Raw genomic sequence first — 15,627 nt, forward strand, 5'->3', positions numbered from 1 at the left:
ACACTTGTGGTAGAGTGTGCAGAAGAGGATGGCTATCAATTTATTTTTATAGCAGAAGCAGTAAGAACTGAAGAATACTTTCAGGCTTGGTGTCCTATCCCCAGGCTTCTCCAGGGATATTTCATTGTACTAGATAAGTCTTAATCTAATCTACTCATCTAAGAAGGCTCATCTTGTACATGTAGTCCTCAACTTACAAGGATTCAGCTACAGCAGCACTGAAAAAAACAATTTATAATTGAGCCTCACATTTACGACCCATAGACACATGATCAAAATTTTGGCGCTTGGCAACTGCCATGTATTTACAATGGCTGTAGCATTCTGGGTTGATATGATTGCCATCTGCCTCCTTTCCCAGCTGGCTTCCAACAAGCAAAGTCAATAAAGGAAGCTGGATCAGCTTAACAACATGATTCACTTAACAACTGCAGTGAACAGCTTAACAACAGTGGCAAAAAAAAGATCCTAAAATTGGGCACGAGTCACATAGCAACCGCCTTGAGACCTGGAAATTCTGGTCTCAATTGTGGTTGCAAGTTAGGGACCAACTGTTCAGCGAAATATCCCTGAGAAATCTGAAGGCAGGACACCAAGCTCAAAGGCATTCTTCTTCAGTTCTCCTTCTGCAAGGCTTTATGTTTCTACAAGTGCAAGAGAGAGATGGCCCCATGAAACACCTTTCTCAAGGCAGAATAATGTCCAAAATTTACAAAGCCACTATCTTTATTAGATCAATTCACCGTGTTTATAAAGGTTCAAACTTCTTAGAACTGTTGTTCATGTTAAATGGCTGTGAAAAGTTATAGAAAATTAATATGTTTCCAACTGTTATAAAACTTTAGTCATCTGAGTAAAGGGATTGCCTCTGTGAACTTTTTTTTCTCATGGCCAACATGCTTGGAACTGCTTTTTACAAGATAACGTGATGAGACAGCTAAATCACTTGAGTGTAGATTTTTGAATGTCTTGTTTGGTTTTCTTTATAGACCAATGAATAAAGCATTTTTATATAAAGCAGCTGAAAATGATAGCAGCAAATTACATAGTTGAATATACCAAGAGGTCTTGATTTCTCTTCTTTCCTATACAGTATGCAGGATGACTAAAGCTATATGGTTCTATATCTACTAGCTTTACTGAGGAAACCACCTAATCTTCAGAGAGGGCCAAAAATTAGCAGGGCAGGGCCATCTGGGTCTCTGAGGAACTGCTGTTCCACAGGACAGGTGGAGTCACAAAGAAGGCTTGACTCCAGAATCCAAAAAGATGCTGTTTAATGGGAAACACCTAGAGATACCTGCCCTGCTAGATCTTGTGGGACAAGCAGACACAATCCTGCAAATAGCTTGGTTCTATGCCATGTAGGGTGGTAACCAGAATCTTGAACCAAAAGCCAACTGGAAATCAGGGCATTAATCTAGTAATCTCTTTGATCATGCTCTATACTCTCAATGATGAGTTTCCTTCACTGAAGGCATGTGGGATTTTTGCAAATATTTCACTTTCCTCTGTGAAAAGAAGCAAGCTAAGGAAAGGAAATCCTGTTTTTTTCTTCTTCTTCTTCAAAACAGGAGACAATGAAGAGGAACAGGATGAGGAAGAAATGGGATTTGTGGCTACAATGAATAATCATAAAATCTTCAAAAGCAGAACTTAAGTAAATAAATGTATGACTGTGAGGTAAATTCATTTTCTAATGGACATTTAGCAAAACTAGATGACAGAAATTCAGTTTTGTTAAGTGATATTTGAAAAATTCCAAATATCTGATTAGTGCACCTAGTATGCTAAGCAAACTCTTGCTCACAGCTGAAGTTTCTGTGAAAGTGTAACAGTCTGCCTGATAGCTCAGGAAGTTGTGTCTTTAGGATAAGTAATATGTTTGAAAAGTTAAACTCATAGTAATTTGCCCAGTGACAATGAGATTTGGGCTGAGTATTTCTCAGACAGACAGCTCACATGTTTTGGTGGTACCTTCTCTCCCGAATTAGGACAAAATGATCCAAGCAATTGGGAAACAGTAAGATTTGCTAAACTTGGAAAAAAATGTTATGTTGCTCTCTTAAACTGTGAATACCTTTTTAAATACTAACACCTCAACCTGCAACAATTTGGCTCTTTTAAACTTTCCTAACATGAATTTAAAAGGGACGCGGTGGCTCAGTGGGTTAGGACGCTGAGCTTGTCGATCAGAAGGTCGGCAGTTTGGCGGGTCGAATCCCGAGTGCCGCGTAACAGAGTGAGCTCCTGTTACTCGTCCCAGCTTCTGCCCACCTAGCAGTTCGAAAGCACGTAAAAATGCAAGTAGAAAAATAGGGACCACTCCGGTGGGAAGGTAACAGCGTTCCGTGCGCCTTTGGCGTCTAGTCATGCCGGCCACATGACCACGGAGACGTCCTCGGACAAACGCTGGCTCTTCGGCTATGAAACGGAGATGAGCACCGGCCCCTAGAGTCGGAAACGACTAGCATGCATGTGCGGGGGAACCTTTACCTTTACCTAACATGAATTTACCTCCTCTTCTTCAGAGCAATCCAGTCAGCAGGTATTTTGGATTATTTTCTGAAATCTCATTTCTTAGTAACTTCAGTTAAAGCAAGATACTGACAATGCTATTTTTACTTCAGATCATGTTCCTGTAAAACTCATAGTTCTTTTCTGTCGATAATGTAAATGTTTATTACAAATGGTCTCTAGACATCCCTTTATTGAATGGCAAAGATTTTTAAGTAGATGGAACAGGAGATGAGACACTGTTTAATTAACAAGTATTTGATTTCATCACTGACTTGGGCATGGGGCACTGGCTCTTACACAAATTAAGCAACATAGCCTCTATTTAGAATACATTTGAGAAAATCCGTATGTTCTATTAAAATATCAGCCCTTCAAAGTGGGGGCTAAGAAACTGATGCCATGTAAGTCAGTACTACTTTTACTGTAATAACTATAGTCACAGAATCTTGTTAAGTCTGAATGCATTTATCCCTTCTTCCCTTTATCTTCGTGTTGGCCTGAGATGTTTACTTTCTCAAATTGGCCCTGGGGGCACATTTATTGGACTGTTGCCTTTATAGTGGCTCGTCCTCCTGTCCTCTAAGGCCATTTCCTCTTCCCTCTATAGAAAACCTCTTCTACTCTCTTTAAGAAATGTCAAGTACAAATTAATTATATACAGTTAGGGAGGTCTCCTGCTTGATGGCTTTCCAGCTGACTAATTTTGAAGTCTTTTCAAATATATTCTAACCTCCCAAGTTTCAACTACGCTCAAATTACTGTTCTTCCCAAGAATCTTAGAAGTGTTCTAATCATAAATCTATTTCACTGGTTATGTACATGCTAAGATTACAAGACTCTTTGGTTTACAGATCACAGCTAGTTACAGTATTCCAATACATATGACACAACACAGTTCAGGTTGTTGATTAATGTAACTGCTTTAACCAAAAATTGACAGAATCTAGCAGTTATTTCTTCAGATCTGACAAAGATTTTGACATGCAGGTTTTTGAAATAATTCTTGACTCATTTTGGGTTTTCCCAAAGTTTTATATTGTGGATCATTTTTTTATTACTATATCACTAAATAAGATAATGTGAAAACTACATTGTGCTTTAGAAATAAATCATACATTTCAATACTTAATCTTATTTCATTAAAGTAGAAGTTTCATGCAATAATTAATATCAGAAATTGGAGAAAATTAAATGTGGTGCCGCTTTATCTCTTCACCTTTAGGAGCTTGCTATTTGGATTAATTTGCCATGATATTCTGAAAAAGACCTTTACTTAAATTTGTTACCAGACATACAATGTAAGTTAGACAACATCTTTATATTTTTATTTAAAAGAAGAATTTAAAGTCATGGCCTTTACTTACCACAATAATTTATTTTTTTTAAAAAAACAACCTGATAAATGCAGTCTGTGTATGACTATGGCCTTTTGCTCTTTAAAAAAGAACCTGGGGATTATTGCCAAAAATACATTAAATATGCATATATACAAGAACTTTCATTTACTATTAAAAACACATCATAGTGCTGTCAGTTATGGGCTTTTGAAATTACGTTCATGCCACAAATTATTTTTTAAAGGAGCTATATATATAAAAAAGGTTATACAAAGGTATGTGTGTTGCTACAGGACAACATCCAAAGGCATAGCTGGGAAATCCCTGGTTCAAGTTTCATCTTCATCAAATGACCCTAGTCTCAGCCTCCCACTTGCAAAATGAAAATGATTACTAAAATAATGGTTTACTACATAAAATGTTCACAGAGATATTAGAGATGTAAGTAGTACAAATTATTCCAAATTCTACGTACAAGCAAAATACAGTAATGATAGTAGTAGTTGGAAAGTACATCCATAACCAGAGGATATCTTTTGGGAACTTGGCTTCTAACTGATTATCATCTATTGGTAATTCTATCAGAGTACAGCCAAGTGAAAGATGGGATTATAAAATTACTGGTTTTATTTACTTTAGCGATTTTAATATGCTATAGTCAGATTTTAAATCTTGGATTGTTGATAACTGGACACTGGGAAAAGGATTTTTTAAATAAATTACTTTGATTGTATTTCTATTTTGCCAAGCAACAAATTCTCTAATAGTTGTATTTATAATTTCTAAGTAAACATGCATGTGATTCTATTGTACAGCTAGCTCAATTATAAACATACAAAATATGTGAATCTTCTCTAATAAACTCATATCCTTATGTAAATGTATCTATCCAAATCCTAAAATAATTCAGTTCTTATCTGAGTAAAACAAGGACTAGTTCAGTTACAAAATACCACCAAGAAAATTATACAGAACTTTTATAAATGAACTAGTCCTTGTTTTACCCAGATAAGAACTTCTGAATTATTTTAGGATTTGTATAGATATATTTTCATAGAGATATAAGTTTATTGAAGAATTCATTTAGAAATTAGGAAGAGTTTTCAAACAGTGCTTTTACTGTTATGATGCAATAACAGAAAATTATTTCAATATATGGAAACCTTTAAAAACTGTGATTTCCCCACTTGTTCTTCATCCTATTAATTACTCCACTGAAAATTTAGAAGATTAACAAAGACTATCATTAAACTGCATTTACTATTCCAATGCCACTATCAGATTCTGATAAATATATATGATCAATTATAGAACAATGAAAGAGTTGGATGGCAAAATTATATTATAATAGCATAGCATAATAAAAACCTATTTAAAGGAATATGTAAAATTCTAGTGACATAGCATGTAAAGGTAACATATGCTGTGGCTGTGTTCCCTCACAAAATGAAAAATTAAAAGCACCCTAATAATACCCCCATAACAAAAACAAAAAAGAATCTTGAGGTATCTTAATCCCTAAGCTTTGTGAACTGCATCCAAGTGAAGCATGGAAGAAATTTTCACCTCAGCTGTCATTCTCCTCAAAAGCCCATTCTCTTGCATTCCCCTTGAAAAGCAGGAAAGGGTTTTACAGTAAATGCAGGAGGTAGCGCTTGCTGGGAACTATTTGGGAGACAAGGAAATAGCTGCTTTTGGATTTGTTCCATGCATACTGTATGTCATTTGAAAATGAAATATAAAGCCAATTAAGTAGAGCCAAATATAACCAGCTGCCAAGGGTCTGCATACAATTGCCCTAGGACCATGGTGCGAACCTATGGCACGTGTGCCACAGGTGGCACCCAGAGCCCTGTCTGTGGGCACGCCTGCTGTCACCCCAGTCCAAGGCCTTAAGTCCCGTCCATAACCAATCTGCCTCAAAATCTCCCTGGGCAAGTGGCTTTTTAAGTTGGGTTTTATAAAACTTTTTTGCTTTAGGCCTCCACTGCCATGTGCAAAAAAAAAAAAGTTCAATCAATCAATTTCAACTTCTCGTGGGAAAAAAAAATCTCGCAAAGTTGGAATTGATTGATAGAACTTTATTTTTAGTCCCACACTGTGGCGGAGGAAGTGACGGGCGGAGCTGGAAAGAAGGTGCCGCATGGGGGTGGGGGGAGTGGCGGGAGCAGGGCGCTCCATGCGAGGGATGGGGTAAGGCCCTTACATGGGGTAGAGAAACATGGCAGCACTAGCATGGTGGTAGACCAGTTGCTTCCCTCCCCCTGCCAGACACCTGCCGAAGCTGCGCAGGGTAAGGTTACCGTGCCCACCCTTGCCTCCCCCAAGCGTTTTTTTACTAACCTGCCTTTCAGTTGCATTCTGTTTCTTCGTTCGCTTCTCAGTCTTCGTCGCGTGTTTGTGGGACTATCTGTAAAAAAAAAAAGTTTCATCAGACTTTCTAACTTCTCATGAGATCTTGCGAGAAGTTAGAAAGTCTGATGGAACTTTTTTTTTTTACCGATAGTCCCACAAACACGTGGCGAAGGCTGAGAAGCGAACGGAGAAATGGAATGTAACTGAAACACAGGTTAGTAAAAAACCACTTAGGGGAGATAAGGGCATCTGGGCGGGGGCAGGCGTGGCAACCTTACCCTGTATGGTGGCAGGAGGGTGGGGCACGTGCTCTTCCCATGCCAGGCCAGCCCCTGCAGCCTTGGAGCAGCAGTGCTGGGCGGCAGTGGGCAGGGCGTTGAGGTGGGGGCCAGCAGGCCGACCAAAGCAACAGGTGGAGTGCCAGAGGCTCGGGGACGGAGGGTGCTGAAGCATGCAAGGAAACAAAGGAAGTTTTTTTGGGGGGGGAAAGCTCAATCAATCAATTCCAACTTTACAATCTTTCACGAGAAGCTGGAATTGATTGATTGACCATTTTCCCCACCAAAACAACCTTCCTTTGTCCTTGCAAGGGGTGGCAGCGGATCGCAAAGAAGAAATGGCACAGGGCTGTGAGTCAGGTAAGGAAAGAAAGGCTATTTCTGGGGGGAGTGAGGATTTCTTTCCTTACCTGCCCCACTTGTTCTGAGGCTGCTTTCCGCTCAACCGTGTTGCTCTTGCCGATGGCCCAACCGCCCACTTCAGCACCCTCCCTCCCTTAGCCTCCGGCGATCCACCTGCTGCTTTGTCAGAAAAGAGAACTTCACAGCTCTGCCTAGAGAGCCACCAAAGGTGTAGCTGAATGGGCAGGTGAGGGGGGAACCTGCCCCACTTGATAGAGTCTGCTGCAAACATGTCTAGTAGACCTGTAAGGAGAGGTTGAAAACCAGAATGGCAAAAACAGACATCTCTGTGATCAATCTTTTCTAACCTAGTTGCTACTATCTCCAATCTTGTAGTTCTTGCCCCTTTTCAGGCAGAAGTATAAGTTCACCTGGGGCTGAATCTCTTTTATTGTTAAAATAATGTCCTATTTTCCTTAACAAAACTGAATTCACACAGCATCGTTCTGATAAAATTTTAATACAAAACCTGGTTAATTGGTAACAAAAAACAACCAGCCAATTACAGTCTTAAAACAACATTACACAGCAGCAACAAAGTAATAAATTTTACGACATCAGAAATAGATTAACAGAAAACCAGCTGCCAGAGAAAATACTGGAAAGTCACCTGGCATTTAAACAGGGAGGACCTCTAAAAAAGAAAAGTCTATAAAATTGACCCCCTTTGAAAAAAGGCCTTCTTCTTGGAGGATTCTGGCAAAACTTTATTCACCAAGGATGCCTAAAACAGCAGATGTCAAGCAAGACGCACAGGAGACATACGGTCAAATCCCAAGCCATTTATGAACTTTTGGGTTTTAAATGGTGTTGCCTGAACATCGCAGCAACACTCTCACAGGGCAATTCACATATCACACCTGTCACTAATTCAGTTTGATTAGCTTGGCCAACAATGGTTTGTTGAACCATCAGATCAAAATGTCTTAAAACAAATGCAAATGTTTGCAAAATAATACATTATCCATGCATCAGGGGGGTTACTTACTGTACAGGTAAAACTCGAAAAATTAGAATATCGTGCAAAAGTTCATTTATTTCAGTAATGCAACTTAAAAGGGGAAACTAATATATGAGATAGACTCATTACATGCAAAGCAAGATAGTTCAAGTCGTGATTTGTCATAATTGTGATGATTATGGCGTACAGCTCATGAAAACCCCAAATCCACAATCTCATAAAATTAGAATATTACATGCAATCAATAAAACAAGGAGTGTACATAGAACAATATCGGACCTCTGAAAAGTATAAGCATGCATATGTACTCAGTACTTGGTTTGGGCCCCTTTTGCAGCAATTACTGCCTCAATGCAGCCTGGCATGGAAGCTATCAGCCTGTGGCACTGCTGAGGTGTTATGGAAGACCAGGATGCTTCAATAGCAGCCTTCAGCTCTTCTGCATTGTTCAGTCTCATATCTCATCTTTCTCTTGGCAATGCCCCATAGATTATCTATGGGGTTCAGGTCAGGCGAGTTTGCTGGCCAATCAAGCACAGTAATCCCACGGTCATTGAACCAGGTTTTGGTGCTTTTGGCAGTGTGGGTAGGTGCCAAGTCCTGCTGGAAAATGAAGTCAGCATCCCCATAAAGCTCGTCTGCGGAAGGAAGCATGAAGTGCTCCAAAATCTCCTGGTAGACGGCTGCATTGACCCTGGACTTAATGAAGCAGTGGACCAACACCAGCAGATGACATGGCTCCCCAAATCAACACAGACTGTGGAAAGTTCACACTGGACTTCAAGCATCTTGCAGTGTGTGCCTCTCCATTCTTCCTTCAGACTCTGGGTCCTTGGTTTCCAAATGAGATGCAAAAGTTGCTCTCATCAGAAAAGAGGACTTTGGACCAATGAGCAGGTCTGTTTTTCTTTAGCCCAGGTAAGATGCTTCTGACGTTGTTTGTTGTTCAGGAGCAGCTTGACAAGAGGAATACGACATTTGAAGCCCATGTCCAGGATCCGTCTGTGTGTGGTAGCTCTTGATGCACTAACTCCAGCCTCAGTCCACTCCTTGTGAAAGTCCCCAACACTTTTGAATGGCCTTTTCCTGACAATCCTCTCCAGGCTGTGGTCATCCTTGCTGCTTGTGCACCTTTTTCTTCCACACTTTTCCCTTCCACATAACTTTCTATTAATGTGCTTTGACATCCAACTTCTTTTGCAATTACCTTTTGAGGCTTTCCCTCCTTATGGAGGGTGTCAATGATGGTTTTCTGCACAACTGTCAGGTCAGCAGTCTTCCCCATGATTGTGATTCCTACTGAACCAGACTGACAGACCATTGTGATTCCTACTGAACCAGACTGACAGACCATTTAAAGGCTCAGGAACCCTTTGCAGGTGTTATGGCTTAATTAGCTGATTAGAGTGGGACACTTTGAGCCTAGAATATTGCACCTTTTCACAATATTCTAATTTTCTGAGATTGTGGATTTGGGGTTTTCATGAGCTATAAGCCATAATCATCACAATTATGACAAATCACGGCTTGAACTGTCTTGCTTTGCATGTAATGAGTCTATCTCATATATTAGTTTCCCCTTTTAAGTTGCATTACTGAAATAAATGAACTTTTGCACAATATTCTAATTTTTCGAGTTTCACCTGTATATCATGATCTGGGTGGGGGAAAAATCGGTCACATTAATTGGATTATTTGATTCCATTCCTCTCAATGCAAAGCTATAGCAGATTTATTCACTCTCAGAACATCCGTTTACAAATCAGGCAAAGAGATTTTTGTAAATGCCAATGGAATGCCTCTTTCTAATCAACTTTCATAACAACAACAAAGATTGATCTAGTGGTTAAGACACCCGCTAGAAACTGGGAGATCATAAATCTGCCTTAGCCACAAAAGCCAGCTGGGTGACCTTGGGCCACTCATTCTTTTTTAGCCCAATCCACCTCACAGGATTGTTTTTGTGGAGGGAAATAGGAGGAGGAAGGTGCCCATTTTGCATTATTTACTATGCTTTTAATAATTACAGAGATGCTGTGTTATTTAAGATAATGAAAGATGCAAGGGGTAAGAAATATAATTATATAAGCATTTGAAAAACTATTTCACAGCTTTACGAGACACCCAGTTTTCAAAGGGCATTCCTCACCAACCTCAAGTTCACATTTATTCTTACAAGTTATGTAAGGCAAGAGTCTGAAGAACTTGATCTTTCTGACAATGAGAAATTAATTTACCCTAGAGATGCAGTTTTTCTTTAAGATAAAAATTTTATGTGACATCTGCAACTCTCTTACTTTCATATAGTAATATTTTTAAAACAAAACTAATTCTAAAAATTCATTTTTTTCTTCAGATCAAATTAACAAGAAAAATAGTTCCAATTATAAAAGTTTACATTAAATTATAGAATTCAGACTGTCATATTTCTTTTCTCTCCCAAATTAAATTTTAATTATTATTAATATTTGATTCCCAATAATGGAGGCGACTAGCTCAATCAGAGAATAATGACATTACATTTTTGAGAGGATGAAATACTATTTTCAGGATGATGCTTACCTTCATATGTTTTCTTCCTTCAATGTTACTGCTTCAGTTATATGCAAAAATGGGAACATTAAATAGACAAGCATCCTGATGACCTCTCAGGAATTATCCTAATTCAATGGGAATTATTCTAATTAAATATACAATGTAAGTTATTATTACTTTATTTGGACAACGGTCAAAATTTGACACAATCAGCACTTTCTGAACTTCTTCTATCATTTTGGTTTTATTTCTATACATTTATCCCATCATTCACTATTCTGTCATTTCCTATAGAAAAATACATCTTCCTTCTTAGAATTAAACAATTGTAAATTATAGTATAGGTTTTTTTTTAAAAACAAACAAACCCACACATAAACCCATAGAAAGCAGTGCATCACTGGAGACATCAAAATTTTTTTTTTAAGTCAGCTGTTGTCATCAAATATGTCTACAGAATGATCCAATAGGCAGAAATTATGTTAGGAAAGATATGCTGGATCTGTCAAGAGAAAATAGTAAGACAAAGGGGGCACAAAAGTAGAGCCTGCCATGTAAAAATGTAATACTTGTGTTTTGTCATGGGAATGTTTGTGGAAATATTGGCAACCAAACCAGTATTCACACAAGAGTCTCATCCACCTTTAGCCAATTACATGTACTGTACCTAAGTAAAAGATAAGGCCAATGGGGCTTCCTTGTTGATAAGTGTGTGATATTAGGACCTATAAGCACGAGATCTCACCACATTTTTAGATATGGAGTTGAAAAATGTCAATATACAAGCAGTCTCTGAGCAGTCCAGTCAGCAGATATAAGCAAGGTAGTTTGTGAATCAGAAATTCTAGTCCTAACAGTGGTCTTAAGTTGAGGACTACCTGTACTCTAGGGACAGCCTCTTGGAAAGTAGGATCATAGCCATAAAGACTTAAATTCCACAAAGGAAAAATCATGCTATCACACAGATGTCTCTTAAAAAGAGAAAAGTGGGAAAAACCCAGCTAAGAATTAGCACAATGTCTCCCTGGGAAGCTCTAAAGAACAGCAATTAAAATTATCCTCTGTCAAGTCCCAATCAAAAATTTATTAGAAACTGATGGGACATTCAAAGCAAGTGCATGTTTTACAAGCAATTGTCCTTCAAGCAAGTTGACTGTCATATAGAAATTATTTTCAAACAATGCTTTTATATCTGATGCTTTTCAAACTGATGAGTACAGAAACTGAAATGTAGAATGTTTTGAACACAATTCAACTATTTCATTGTTCAGCAGAACTATATTAGATAGGCAAGCAGATAACGCTTTAATTTAATTCAGTGATTTCATATCATTTAGCCAATCAGTATTTTGCATTAGAGATACTTTTGTGTCTCATATCCCATATTGTTGAAATATAATCCTCAGGAACCAAAGGGCCCATTTGAAAGCACATGGAAACTAGTCTAGTAACCATTGGTAGACCTTCATCTCTCCACTCTTGTATTAAAAATGTCATTTTGATAATAAGTTTCTTGTCAAAAGACTTGAGTTGAAGATGGCTTCAGATTTTAACAGTTGGTAGGCCTTCTGAAATTTCAAAATCTATTCATAGCAGAGCCAAATATAATATATCTAATATTCTTTATCTCAGTCAAATAATCTGCTACCTCTTTATTCTGGGTAAACGATGGAAACAAATTTGTTCTGCATTCATGACCTTTAACAAGCTTAAATTAGTCAGGCTTTCATGTCAGATTATGACGGATTATGCCTAGAAAATATATTACTATTCTTTATAAACAAATATATTGTTGTCTTATCTTGGCTTTAAATTTTGTCCTAAGACAATGTTCAGATATTAAAAATTGTAGATGTAATGTGATAGAATAGCCAAACAAATATGATTAAACTGAGTTACTTGTATACTGTACACAGTGGAACAGGGCCTTTATTCTCATCAAGCAGCCTAGGAAGTCTATACTGCTGAACATTTCAGGCTAAGCAATACTTATTATAGAAGTTATGCTAGGGACAATATTACTTCCCCTTAGAAGTATCAAATTAACAAACATTTCTATTTCTTTGAAAGCTTTCTCCCCATCTTTCTTGTCCTCAGTTTTTTCCCCCTGAAACTGGCCAAGAGTATGGAAGCCTAAATACTCCAATGCATATAGCTGGGGTAAGGAATGGTAATCCTACAAAATGGTGGTAGAATATAATCCTTATCAGATCTACCCTGCACAGAACTCAGCTCACCAGTACCTGCAGACTTTAGAACAGCCTTCCCCAAGGAAAGCTCTCTCCCTGAACTTTATAACTGAGCAGCAAAGAAATTGAAGTAATCAATAAGTAAAGAAATGAACCTGGACTTCTTCTGAAATTCAAATTCAAGTGCTTTAGCTGCATTGCTTTCAGCCAGGAATTCAGGGAGTTGCAGTTTTAATATATCTGGAGTTATGTTAAAGCATAAGAAAACCCAGGTATACTAATCCAGTGAAGGCTGTGAATATATCACTGGAATACTAAGAACTATACCAGCAAACAAAGGCCTATTTTGGAAACAGAAAGTAAACATTTCTTAAAATGTGTAAATCTCACTAGATTACCCAGTATTGCATTGGAGTTTTTTGTACATAAAGTAACCTTCTTCCCAGACTTAACCTACTGTAGGACTTGTGAAAACAGAAACTTCCTATCATCTCACTGGTGGTATACCAAAACTCAATTTAGCCAGCAGTGTCACAAGCCACAATGAATGGCGTGTCTTTTTTGTGAGGTTACTATGAGATAAGGGTGAAATCTTCAAAACTCACGAATAGGTAAGCCACAATTAGTGAAAAATCTAATTTCTGCCTAGGCATCATGCTGACAGGGAGTGATATTACATTTGAATAATTAGCTAAACCAGCTCTGTCAGAATAAAAATGAAAACATCCATTCCATACTCTAGGCCTGTGTTACCTAGTCTTCTACTCAATTTCTTCCCAGTGTTGGGGAAGAACAGACTTCAACTTCTCTATATTGGCAGTTTGCAAAACTGTATATTATGTCTTCTTTTCCTGTTTCCTCATTAGCTCTGTAGGATATGGAGTTTCTATATACTGTTACATGTAGTTTTTTAGACTAACAACACTCAATTCCTATTCAGCCAGATTTTTGGAGCACAACTCCCATCATTCTTATGCAGTATAACTATTCCCCAGGAACTATGGGAATTGTAGGCCAAAACAGCAAACAATAGAAAACCTATCCATTCTTGCACAGCATGTATATATTCACTGGCTCCCTAAGAAGGCAATGGTTGCCAGGATCCTCTAAATTGCTTCACCAATTACCAGAGCTATTCCTGCTTGGCAAAACCAAATTAGTCAAGAAACTATCAGATACCCCAGATACCCTCCAAAACCAGGCACAGATGACTAAATGAAGACTTTGTTAATTTCCTTTCCTTTTAATTCCCACCTTTCACTGCTCTTTTCCAACTACCTACTTATCTTTTCTTCCTATTTAAGCTCCAGAAGTGAGTTGAAAGACACTTCCAATTAACGTTATCTCTAATTTGTACAACGGAAGTCGTCGATTCGAAAGTAAGAGTTTGGGATAAAATCATCCTTTTCATGCATCAGAGATATGCTCTAATGGGGGAGGGGAGCACTCTGCACATGTTTAGAGGACAGATCTCTTTTAGCAGTTGAGATTTGACAGTCTCAAAGTTCAGTTCTATTCTTAGTGGCCCCGTCCCGTCCTACCTCGCCCGTATTCCTTCTAGTATCATCTCATCTTTAGCCTACCTTCGACCTCCCCAATATAACTTAGCCACTACCGGGGTCGTCCGCGTCTCGACGTCTTGTTCCCACAGCTTCCCGTCGTGAGCTTGATCCTGCCTCCCTCACCCGCAGCATCAATACTACCCTTCGTTAGCGACCAATCGCTTGCATTTCCAGAAGATCTTTCGCCGGAGGCGCACCAGGCAGCCAATCAGCATGCGCCGCTACTTTTATTATTCATTGGGCTGTTCCGGGTTCTACTTCCCCCTCCCGCCGCTTTGCTGGAAACCCAGCTGAGTTCCGGGCAGTGTGTGTGACGTAGACGCCTCCGCTGTTGACTTGTTTAAAGAAGGGGGAGGAGAGGGAGGAGGGTTAAATTGCTCGGAGGCTTTTAATGGATGTACGTGAAGATCTTAGGGGGCGGGGCCGGGATGGGTGTGGGCGAGAGGGTTGGATCTCCATTTTCTCCAAAAAATGAAGGCGCAGCGTTTGTTACCTGCGGCTCAGCCGAAGGAACCTGATCTCTGGCGGTGCATTGAGCGAGTTCAGCGAAAGCGTGCAAAAGGGAGTAAGCAAGAAACGTTGCTGATTAGGCCTATTCACAGTGTTGAACGCGCTCCGGCTGGGAAGGGGGTGTCTCTCTGTCTCTCTCTTTCCCCACCCCACCCTGGTTTATTCTTTGAGGGGAAATAAAGGGAAATGACAAATTTGTGCTGGTTGGGAGGATTTTAATTAAAAATTATAATTTTTATTAAAAGTCATATTAGTGAAAATTACTACAAACTAAAAGAAAAATAGAAGTAAAAGGTGCAAAGGGAAATAAAAAAGACATAAAGAGTAGAAGAAAAAAGAAAAAAATGAATATAGTGAAGGAAAAGAAATACAGATAGTCCTTGACTTTTGGCCATAATTGAGCCCAAAATTTCTGTTAAGGCAGTTACTAAGTGGGTTTTCCCCATTTTATGACATTTTTTGCCACAGTTGTTAAGCGAATCATTGCAGTTAAGTGAATCCAGCTTCCACTGACTACTTGTAGGAAGCTGGTTGGGAAAGTTACAGATAATGATCACATGACCCTGGGAAACTACAACTGTCATAAATACATGCCAGTTGGTAAGTGCCAGGGTCATTTTGATCACATTGCCATGAGGATGCTATTGAAGTCGTAACTCTGAAAAATGGTACTATGTCATTTTTTTCAGCGCTGTTTGAAGTTCACTAAACAAATGGTTACAAGCCAAGCACTACCTGTATATAAACAAGTGGCTCCCGACTTCAGTCGCAACTATAAACAATTTTAGTAACTTTTCATATTGTAACAAATGATCTCTTCCTGCATCCCATTTGTTATTTAGTGCAGGTTCGCATCCCACCAGGCTCAAGGTTGACTCAGCCTTCCATCCTTCCGAGGCAGGTAAAATGAGGACCCAGATTGTTGGGGGCAATTAAGCTGACTTTGTAATAATGCTGCTTGGGGTGTGTGTGAAAGCC

At 38.9% G+C, this 15,627-nt stretch overlaps 1 protein-coding gene across 2 annotated transcripts in view; it reads right to left on the reverse strand.

The window, feature by feature from the left end:
• STAT3 (signal transducer and activator of transcription 3) overlaps positions 1-14,254 on the reverse strand; it is a 64,057-nt gene extending 49,803 nt beyond the window's left edge. For both annotated transcript variants that reach the window (XM_081346521.1, XM_081346520.1), the window contains exon 1: positions 14,161-14,254. The gene's annotated coding sequence lies outside the window, so the exon portion shown is untranslated. The remainder of the gene's footprint in view (positions 1-14,160) is intronic.
• Positions 14,255-15,627: the final 1,373 nt, after the last annotated feature.

This window comes from Vipera berus (genome assembly GCF_964194415.1).
Source record: "Vipera berus genome assembly, chromosome: Z".
Taxonomy (NCBI): domain Eukaryota; kingdom Metazoa; phylum Chordata; class Lepidosauria; order Squamata; family Viperidae; genus Vipera; species Vipera berus.